The following is an 11808-nucleotide window of genomic DNA, read 5'->3' as shown; positions in this document are numbered from 1 at the left end:
TGAGAAAAAAATGAGAAAGAAATATAGAAAGAGCACATTAACTGCTCAGGAGTTAGAAATAGCTATGTTTGCCTGCAGACATATGTTTAATTTTTTGTTTCTGTTACGCAGAGGAGGCAGAGCAGGATGCAGGAACGAGTTGTGGAACACAGAACACATGTTTATTAACACACACAATAACGAATACGTGGCATCATGGTTCAAATATCAACAACATTCACACTTAAGCACGAGACTTATATACACATTTTACTTTTTTATCAATAATTAATAATGCACATATTAGGAGAGCAAACTGATTTCACAGTTCGTGTGATCTATGAATCTCACAGAAAAGTATATATTGCAAGCTACTTTTCATAAATGTAGTAATTTGAGTCCCACACCAGAAAATGTTCGCTGTTCATTATGTAGGTCAACTGAAGCAAAGCAGAGGTACTCAGTGATCATCTTTTTGGAATTCACTAACCATCCCACACTTGACAGCTTGTGGCAAAATGTACAAAATGTAATTTTGTAATAAATGTATCTGCTATTTTTTTACTTCTCTTCATACAGCATAGAATCTCAGCAGACTGTGGCAGTTGTCCTTTGATGACACCTGTGTGGAATGTGTGAAGCTTGACAGATTTGCTGCAACATTACATTTGGCAATGTTTTGTATGTAACTGTAATATGTGATACAAGCCAGGAGAACATATTACTATCAATGGGGAGCTGTTTCCTACCTAGGTCCACTGTCCAATGCATTAATGCACATGCATTAGTAATGCACATGCAGATTACCAATGGGCACAAACAAAAACAAAACATGATAGCAAAAGGTAATGCGTATATAAATAATGTTGCATTACTGACTTACATTTCATAAAACAATTTCTTAAAAATATAACATGTACTTCTCTGAATTCTTTACAGCATGGACCAGAAGGCATGTACATATACAAAGGAACATGCAAGTGAACAGTTGCAGTTGTTCTATAATATGCTTGGCCTGGCAGCAATGAATGCACACTTTTTGCACGAGGCATATAAAGGGTCCACAGAGAGAAGAAGACACTTCGTACATGGCCTTGCAGAAGAACTGCAGCATCATTTCCTTGTCCTCTCATTAACTTTATTTTATGTACTATGCCTACAATTATTTTTTTATTATTGTTATAAATAGGCCTAGTTATACTACTTAATCATGGTGTGTGTATGTGTGTGTGTGTTTGTGTGTGTGTGTGTGTGTGTGTGTGTGTTGGTAAAAAATATTACAGCAGAGTTTTTACTATCAGTGTTAATATTAGAATAAATTGCACATGAATTCTAACTCGAAGTTCTTCTGAAGAACAGTTTGTGTAGTAATATTTTAGTTATGAGGAACATGCAGTACTAACGAATATAGAGAAGTGTAAGTGTAAATTACCAGTGTACTATAGGCTCGGTACTATGTTTACGTGAATTGTAAATCCTTATGAGTTGTAACAGCTTGAAGCTGTGTATGAAATGTGCTTTGTCATCATCTTAGTTATTTTCAGTATTGTACAAGCATTCTGTGGATATAGGCACTGGTTTGCCTTATGGAAATGTTCATAGTTTTATTCATTCTTTTGTTAAATACATATCCATATTTGGGAATAGATAGGTCAGTATCAAGCAAACACTATTACTGTTATTATAATGTGTTATTACATGAAAATGCATTGCTATTACGTGGTGTTATTAAATTATTACATTATCACATTGTTATTAAAATGCATCATTCTTGTGTGTAGTAACTATTAAAAAGTTAACTGTAATTATATTTGCTACAATGAATGTAGACTATATATATATATAGTGTCCTCTCATTAACTTTATCGTTGTTATTACATGGTGTTAATAACATGTTATTACATTGTTATTGCTATATGTAATTACAATGTGCTGATACTAAAAAGGCCACTTTAATACAATCAGTCCAAGTTAAATATTTAGATGTTTGACGATCAGTAAGTTAGCGACTAAAATAACAACAGCAACATAAAAAGTCTTTACATGTACATGCATATGCACAGTAACTGTTTACAGTAGAGCTGTATGGGCCCTGTCTCATTCAACTATTCACTGATCTGATACATTGGACAATGAAATCCACACAGACTGTGTGAAATATGCTTTTATTAATTCCAAATATGTCAGTGTGCATTTATATTTGTTTTTAGCGCAAATTCCCTCTAAAAAGATTGAAATGAATGAAAGAAAAATGTTAAAAATTATGGATTATAGAGCTACATATTTAGACATTTACAAAGCTGTTACTTCAGATGGAGGACAACATGGTGCATCTGAATCAACCATAAGAACATTTTGTTTTAGGTAAAAGGGGGATTCTATCTGAACATCAGCTAGAAGTGACATTTGCCCATGCTGTTCAAGAGATAAGTAGCCTAGCAACATAAGTTTCTGAGGTCTAAATTGTTTGTCCCGTGATTATACAGGTTTGAAAATGGTGACTGGGTATTTGGCAATAAAATGGATTTGTGCACCTAATCATTGAATGGGGACTGCCCATCATGAAGCAAGGTAAATAAAATTGTCTTTATTAAGTTGTAATGTGTAGCTAAATATGTATTATTGAAAGAGAGACTGAATTATTAATATAGCCACAACAATTTACTATATTTTAGGAGCACAGAAACGCGAACCCCTTACCTTACATATATTGGTGATAAATTGCATATTAACCAGAATGAGATGTTAGTTATTTTCAGTGTGTATGCTAATGGGTAAATTGTATGTTAGTGGATGGGTTGAACAACAAAATAGTTGCTCGTATTACAATGCCTGTGGAATTCAGGTCAGTATCATCTCAGCTAATAAGGTACTATACTACTAACCTGAGACCAAGTTTCAAACATGTTTAGGAATGTGGAATCATGTGAGGATGGAAAAGGGCCAGGTATTTTGGCCTTGGGCCCACAATATAGAAGCAGATCATTACAATTCTGTAATGAAATAACATCTAGTTTAAAGATGTGAAACAGTAATTAGAGGGTTCTGTTTATGGGAAGGCATTTAATAAACCATGTTTATAAACATGAATTGTAACACTAGTTGCTTTGATCACAAACTAGTTATTTTAATCATTCATAATTGTGCAATAATCTTTTATTCATTACAAAGTTTTTACTCACAAGGCTATCATCAAGACAAATCAAAGCATCTATTGCTCACATTTACAGGATTCAGTAGTGAATCAAACATTTAACACTAGTGATTTTGTTGTAGGCCTCTACAGAATAATGTGTACATCTTTATACAATACAAGACCAGGATAAAACAGAATAATCTAAATCCTGGTTAATTATATATAAGAAAGCCATGCAATAATGTTAGGAGCATGGTGCTAATAACACCAAGCTCATGGGTTTGATTCTCAGGGAGCACACATTCTGTAATACTGATAAATGTATAAATTCCTCTTGATTAGAGTGTCTACTATAAAATACAATGTGCTAAACAATTAAGCAAGCACAGAAGCTAGAAAAGGGCTGTAAATAAACCATAGAATGAATTCACTTACACATGCTATCAAATTCAACATTATGTATGTAATATATGCATATAAAAGGGTTAATATAAGTAGTTCTAGGATGCTTCCATGCTTAGAAATGATTTTAGGGGTACTGCAGGACCATTGAACCATTATATACTATCACTAATCACTGTTTGAGTTTCAAGACATGAAATGTAATTTCCTGAGCATAAGCAACCTCATTCATGAGGTCTTCGCTGTCTGAAGCCTTTCCTTTGTGTCGTACAGTTTATCATACTCTGTAAGTAAAAGAGTACACCAATGTAGATTTGCAAGGTGATGTCACAAAATATTGTATTGGATAACATTCCGGTATGTTCCTATTACTGTATATTCCTATTACTGGATGACTAGCAATGCAACAAAACACATAGTTAAAGAGAAGGTATAATATGGTTAGATATTTTTTAACATACATTATTGATTTTTATTAGATCTGGTGAATGTCAAGAGTTTTCAAAACACACACAGAGCACATGTCTATAATGTTTTAGATTGGTCTGCATTCTCTTAGCACACATTAAGAAAAATCCTGTGATTTATTAGCGGGCCTATTGGCGTATTGATGCCTTCTGGGATGTCAGCACTAGAAAGGCCAATATTGTGACAATAACAAGCCATTATAATAATGTTGTGCAGCTATAGTCAAATGCACCATATTCCAAAGATCACTTTGAAGGACCCGCATTGATATTGCATTTTCTATTGTTCAGTAAGTGGTGATCCCCCTAAACACCCAGAACATTCTTCTAAATTTACATCAGCATTATAATTACACATTATCATTAAGTGTCAGACGCTACATAGAGGCCAGTCCATCTTTAATTAACAATACGCAGTGAAGTTGGAATGTGCAAGTAAAGAGAAAACAAACCTGTTATAATGGGCTCCACCTAAACTGCATCTGTATTCTCACCTGTACCACCTCCTGAGTCCTGTCCAGGGGAGATGACATCATCATAGTCCTCTGGAGTGAGAGCCACACCAGCACATGTAAACAAGTTTTAATGTCAATGAGCAACAAGTCTGACATTATAAATGTGTTGATTCTTGTGCTTAGAATTCCTTTATTATTTTAAGAGAAACCAACCTGTTGTAACATCTGAGTTTGGTGCAAGAGTAACGGCATCATCATAAATCTCTAGTACATCCTCTATCAAAATGTAAGATAAATGGCATCAGACATCAGTGTCATTGAGTGTCATTCATGTGTTAAAGACTGATGGTGCAATATAATGTTAAAATCAAAAGAAAGAACAGTTTAACAAAAATTGTTGATGCAAGATTCTGACAGGATCAGCTTTGCATATGCTACACTGTCAGGACAAAGCTGCACAAAGTTAAAATCATACAAAAGTTGGCTACAGATAGAAGTTGGCAGTAGTGTGGATAAATGAAGTTATTAGCAGTACTGTATTCTCCAGAAGCAAATTCAGGATATTCAAACATACTTTCTACACCATCAGGAGCCTGTGAAGGTGTGATATCATAATCATCTGATGTTTTTTTCTGTCCCTAGGCCACGTAAATCAAATACAATGATCTGACACAGTAATTTCTGTAATCATCTCTTTAATTTTAATGAAGTGACAAATTAAACAAACTTACTTGTCAGGCCACTACTGGTAACAGCATCATCATAATACTCAGTCTTTTCTTCATTGACATATTTTGCTGAAAAATAATTTTAAAAGTTATATGTTTACAACAATACAGCATTGACTGTGAAAGTACAACATTATTAATTAATAATTCTGTTACAAAGTGACATCTAGTTTAAGGATGTGAAACAGTCATTAGTTGGCTGTCTTTATGGGGAGGCCAGTAATAAAACAGACATTAAATGAAACATTAGTTGTTTTAATCATAAACATTCTACTTTTATATTGTACAGTATGTGAGTTCTTTATGAGCACAGGACAAAATGCACAGAAATGAAACACATTCAACTAATAACCCTTTATTAATTCCAAAGTTTTTACTCACAAAGCTGTCAACAATGCACGTCAAGGCATCTATTGCTCACACTTATAGGATTCAGTAGTGAGTCAAACCTTTAACACTAGTGATTTTGTTGGAGGCCTATACAAAGTAATGTGTAAGACAGAATGTTTATCTTGATGACATCCTGATCTATTCCCCTTCACTGCCCCAACACATTTGCGACATAACCCAAGTACTCTGTACTCTCCTGCTGAACCACCTGTACTGCAAATTGGAGATGTGTGGAGTTTCACCTGTGTGAGGTCAGCTACCTAGGCTCATAAATGCAACTGGTGTATGTAATCAGGTGACCAAGGTGAAGGCAGTAACCAACTGGCCTTGTCCCCAGATGCACCATGATTTAAAGCCCTTTGTGTGTTTTGCCAATTTCTATCACATTTTATTAGGGAGTTTAGGGCTAAGCCCTATCTGCTCACCAACTTTGTGGGGGAAATACCAATTTAGAGTGGTGCTCTGTAGTACAGCAGACTTTTGCAGCTCTAAAAAAGGCATTCACCACAGCCCTAGTCCTACAACATCCAGATCCCTCAAGTTCATTTGTCATGGAAGTGAATGCTTCCAATGTGGAAGCCCCAAACTTAAAGTAGTAGCATTCTTTTCTAAAAAAGATCGAGAGCTTTTTCCAGTAAAAGTTGGAGTGGAGGCATTAGTTGGAGGGTGCTCAGCATCCCTTTGTGGTAATAACTGACCACAAAAACCTCCAATACCTTCAAACAGCCAGACAACTTAACTCCAACCAAGCCAGGTGGTCTGTTTTTCCTTCAGGTTCAATATTACCATCACTTATCAAGCTGCATTGAAGGATACCAAAGCAGATGCCTTGTCAAGGCAGCCACACCCACTAGCCAGAAACACATCCTATTTCCTTCCTGTTTCCTGGAGGGGGGGCATCAGATGGGACCTGGACAGAGTTATTCTGCTGGCAAACCCTCACCAAGCTGTCCGGATCACCAGTTGTATGGACCACCTAAGTGCCACTATATTCTCATCATATGGGCCCTTAACTCACTAGGAACGGGCCATCCAGGCTCAACACGAACAGAAAAGTTGCTTGCCGCCAGATAATCATGACTTTCAATGCAGCAAGATATCATCAGCCATGCAGCCTCCTGTACAATTGGTGCTAGAAGCAAGACCCCTTGCACACTCCCTGCAAGCAAGCTGCTGCCTCTGCCTGTACCTGATAGGCCATGGTCTTACATATTATTTGACTTTGTCACCAATCTCTAAGTTTCAGATGGTAACACCACCATTATTTCCAGTGCCAATCTCTTTTCTAAAATGGTCCATTTCATCCCTCTTCCAGTTCTCTGTACAGCTCTACAGATGGCCAACCTCCACTTCCAACATGTCTTTCATCAGTTCAGACTGCAGGAGGACATAGTGTCAGACTGAGGGGTACAATTTATATTGCGAGTCTGGCAGGAGCTTTTGGACAAACTCAGTGTCACAGTGAGACTGACCTCTGAATACCACCTGCAGGCTACTGGTGGGGCAGTTAAACCAGGATTTAGGGAAGTTCTTGTGACTATACTACCAAGAACATCCTGAGACATGGAGTGCTTTCCTGCCCTAGGCTGAACATTCCCAGAAATCGATACATCACTACTCCACAGGGCTCACTCCATTTGAGTGCATCCTGGGGTTTCAGCCACTTCTGTACCCCTGGAACTTGTTGACATTACAGTTTTCGGTAGTGCTGCACAGGCTACAGGAGAGCCAGAGGGTAAGGGAGGAGACATATTACTGCCTTCATCATAGTGGCATTCAAGAGAAATGCTGATCAGCGACAATGTCACTGCAGACAGATTCAGTACATGGTGGACTGGTAGGGCATGTGCCTAAAGAAAGCAGTTGGATACTAGCTAGATTTTCGACACCGTACTAGTCAACGTTTTCCATCATGCACATCCCACTTGTTGCCCTTGCTGTGCCTGCACCTGGGTTTCGATGGGCCCTTCAGGGGTTGGGCGGTACTGTCATGCCCTGGCCAATATCCAGCCACCAATCACATAGCACCGATCACTCAAATGTCAATCACACTCGACTTCAACCCCTACTCTCAATCAGCTGTATATTATATCACATCCTGTACCTATTCCTTGCTTATTCCTCTTCCTATTTAATCTCCACAGACATTGGAGTTTAGTGCTTCGCAATGAATGTTTGGTATTCATTTACATCAACATTATCATTACACTACAATACATAATTAATAATAAGCAGTGCAGCTGGAATGTGCAAGTAAAGAGAAAATATAAACCTGTTATAATGGGCTCTACCTAAACTGCCAATGTATTCTCACCTGTACCACCTCCTGAGTCCTGTCCAGGGGAGATGACATCATCATAGTCCTCTGGAATAAGAGCTACATCAGCACACGTAAACAACTTTTAATGCTAAAGAGCAACAAGTCTGACATTATTCATGTGTTGATTCTGAGAATGTCTTTATCACTTTAAGAGAAACCAAGCTGTTGTAACATGAGAGTTTGGTTCAAGACTTAGAGCATCATCATAAATCTCTACCATACCCTCTATCAAAATGTAGCAATAAATGCCATCACACATCAGTGACATTGAGTGTCATTAATGTGTTTAAAACTGAGTGCAAAATAATATTAAAATCAAGTAAAGTTTAACAAAAATAGTTGATGCAAAATTCTCACAGGGTCACAGGTGAAGTCAAACAAAAGTTGACTGCATATTGCAGTTACCTATTTGGACAGGAGTGTCACTGAAGTTATGAGCAGAGCTATATTTTCCAGAAGAGAGGTGGTTATATTCAAACATACTTGCTGCACTATCAGGAGCCTGCGCAGGTCTGATGTCATCATAATTCTCCCGTGTCTTTTTTGTCTCTGTGTCACCTAAATCAAATAAAATGAGCTGAGATTGTAATTTCAGTCATCATCTCTATAATTTTAGTGAAAAGATGAATGATTAAACCAACTTACTTGTCAGACCACTACTGGTAACAGCATCATCATAATACTCAGTCTTTTCTTCATTGACATATTTTGCTGTAACCGAAAGAAAAGTGAATTTGTTGTAAAGTATATTAAGATATATGTTGCATCCAAAGAGAATTGTCTATGAGAACAATCACCAAAACTCTACAAGGTAACACATCCACAAGGTACCACATCTGGCACCCACATCACACTAACTAAGGAGTTTTTAAAAAGTTGTATGTTTACGACAAAACAGCATTGATTGGAAGTATAAGATTATTAAACAACACTATGATTTCTTTCATTTCTAATATTTCTCTGTGAGATGTAATCCCACCCTTACCTGAGAGAAGCTCTTTACCAACATCTTCATAACCAGAATGCTGAGCTTCTGAGTTGATATATTCTGTCAGAAGAGAACAGAGCAATCATGAAACATGCTTGAAACAGGAACTTATGAGTATCTTCCTTCAGGGATAATAATGAGTTGTGAGAAAAACAGAATATTTGTCCAGTTGACTGCCATGCTTCCATACAATACAAATACAATAATCCAGGGGTGTCATTAGACCAAAATTAATGGAGCATGTGCCCCACTGAAATGTTTCCATGCCCCACTATAATCACTGGTAAAAGCCACTGAGCTAAAAGTCAGTACAAAATCCATAATGCTTTACATTTTAACCTTGTTGAGTAGAACTATACCATATAAATTCACTACAGGGACTACATGTCCCATAATGACCCAGTATCTTTCCAAACGCTTGAGTAGCTAATAATAATAGTGATGCAAGACCAGAAGACAAGGTAATGATCATTTAAAATCTACTCACATATAACCATTTCACTTACCAAAAAACACATATTGAACCATTAAAATGAAGGCACTGGTTAAGTTAACAAGGGGGCACTGCTAACTAGATAACACAAACTTATAAAATGAGAAATATAACCAGTAAACTATTCATTTTGCACATTTGTGCTATTTAGTTAGCATGAACTGGTGATGCAAAAACAAAATCACAATTCACATGTAGTTTTATCTCTCAAAGGAAACATTTCATAAGATTAACTGCTGAGAACATGTGAAAATAGTATTAACATGAAATGTAAGTTCTTAAATATAACATGTAGTAAATGTAAATTACTTTTTCACATCACAGAAGTGAGAGAGCAGGGAACAAGAGTGAGAATAGAAGAAGAAGAGAGAGAAAGCATGAAAGCAGATGCAGAACAGGTAGAAGTAGTAAGAGAGAGAGTAAAACAGAGCAGGGAAAGGAGCAACAGAAAAGCATATGCACAGTCCTGCCCCTCCTGACTGCCAAACAAAGGGGCTGAGCTATACCCTCCTTCATTCTGTGTGTGTCTCAGTTTAGACAAGAGTCTTGAAATACCCCTGCACCACACATGCAAATAAAAACACACAAACATGTGCACACACTCTGTGTAACCTTTATCCTCTTAGTCTTTCTGTCTGTCGGAGCTACACAGAGTCACACAAAGATTTAACCCCTTACCTCTTCCTATTGCTCTTTCTATGTATCTCTGCTTCTCTCACACACTCAAGCCAACTCAAACAATCATGCACACACTCACCTTATCTGTCTTTCCTCTTCTTGTTATTTATTTCACTCTCTGTCTCTCTCCCTCACACATAGTAACACACTCAAGCATACACTTGAGACAAAAAGCAAAAGGTGTAAGCATACATTTCTCCAAAACTTAAAATAATTACACACTCTAACTTTGCCTAACCAGATACTTCTCAGCAGTATTCCCACAATTACCACTTGCCCTCTCAACTATATAATTCTTTAAATATATTACTTTACATCACATTTACATATTCAGGATGTAAAAAAAAGGGCCTAGAGATAAACAACTAGAAAGGCACCCAAGTAAACAAAGAAAAGACAGAGGGGATTACATTTGCCCATTAACAGCAATGACTGACTTGAGGTCAGTTCTCATCTTTACACCAGAGCCTTGAAGACTAAAGACAAAGTCAGAAATCAGAATGTTGATTCTGATCAGAACTTCAGCAGTTACATCAAATCATTAACAAAGAACAACTGTTAACTATCTAAAGAATATATCAAAGGGTAAAGATTTCATGTCTAAGCAGGGCATAGAGAAACTAATACATGCCTTTTTCTCATACATTTACATTTATGGCATTTAGCAGACGCTCTTATCCAGAGCGACTTACAAAAGTGCTTTGTCATAGAATATCCTAGTACAGTACAGTAGGATAGAGTCTAACATACCAATGAAGTTTGTCTTGTCCTACAGACAAGATTACTGCACTAGTCTTAATACGGGCCAAATTTATAATTAAACCATTACAGATTATTCAAAAGGCAGCTGCCAGAAATCTTACCAAAACAAATAGAGTTGAGCACATTGATTCCAGTTTTCACATTCTTACATCCACTACCAATTCATTTCAAAGTTCTTCATTTTTGGTACTTCTATATATAATTATATACAAACAATTGTATATAAATCACTGAATGGCCTAGAACCAAAATACATCTCTGATCTACTGGAAGAATACAAACCCAATAGACCAGTCAGGCTAGTCAGCTAATGCTGCCTAGAATCAGAACCAAATATGGTGAGGCAACTTTTAGACAGTATGATGCTAAAAGCAATCACAACCTTCTTAATGTTAGATATACCCCAAATGTCATTGTTTTTAAGTCTAAATTGACAATGTTCTTGTTTTCTTGTGCCTTTATCTTTTATCTTCTAATTTGACTTTACTTTAACTCTACTTCTATTTTTTTGAAAAGCCCTTTCTGAGGTGACAGATCTCAGCCTTTATTATTTAAAACTTTTTTTTCCCACTCAATGTTTCTATAAATTTGAGCAAAGTACTTTGAATTCCTATTGTGCATGAAAGGTACTACATATTAAAACTTGCCTTGCCTTATAGTGATAAGGCAGACATTTATCATGATACTGTTCAGATCTCTTAATGTAGTGAGCAGCAAGATGTGAAATGTCATAAGGTATGAAAAGAGTGCGATACAGTCACACAGCTTCAAAATAACAAATATAACACACAAGCTCTCTCATTTTTCTCTCACTTTGTAATGTTTTTTTTTTTTTTTAAATCTTTGTGTCATACACACTAGGATTGCCTGCAATATTACCCTTCCCTATTACTCACCCTTTTGAGCTGAGATGGGAGTTCTTTCATTGGTGATTCTGTGGTCAATCTCCTCATAGATTACTTCAGGCAAAGTCTTACACCTCCTCTTAGAGAGCACTGGGTGTGAAGACA

General features: G+C 36.6%; 2 long non-coding RNA genes across 3 annotated transcripts; both read right to left on the bottom strand.

Moving 5' to 3' along the window:
• Positions 1 to 3628: 3628 nt before the first annotated feature.
• LOC118241667 lies at positions 3629 to 4704 on the bottom strand. The gene is made up of 3 exons (XR_004776293.1): positions 4653 to 4704; positions 4437 to 4529; positions 3629 to 3801 (listed from the first exon to the last, which is right to left on the bottom strand). It is a non-coding gene; the product is annotated as an uncharacterized LOC118241667 (long non-coding RNA).
• A 466-nt stretch (positions 4705 to 5170) lies between these two features.
• Positions 5171 to 11789, bottom strand: LOC118241664. Of its 2 annotated transcripts, none has more exons than XR_004776289.1 (6): positions 11695 to 11789; positions 8863 to 8925; positions 8523 to 8588; positions 8361 to 8435; positions 7872 to 7934; positions 5171 to 5236 (listed from the first exon to the last, which is right to left on the bottom strand). It is a non-coding gene; the product is annotated as an uncharacterized LOC118241664 (long non-coding RNA). The 2 variants fall into 2 exon arrangements; XR_004776288.1 differs by having other exon boundaries at positions 7872 to 7922.
• Positions 11790 to 11808: the final 19 nt, after the last annotated feature.

Source organism: Electrophorus electricus, chromosome 7, assembly GCF_013358815.1.
Source record: "Electrophorus electricus isolate fEleEle1 chromosome 7, fEleEle1.pri, whole genome shotgun sequence".
Classification (NCBI taxonomy): Eukaryota; Metazoa; Chordata; class Actinopteri; order Gymnotiformes; family Gymnotidae; genus Electrophorus; species Electrophorus electricus.
The sequence above is the reverse complement of the archived record's forward strand: the minus strand, read 5'-3'. Positions and strand labels throughout refer to the sequence as shown.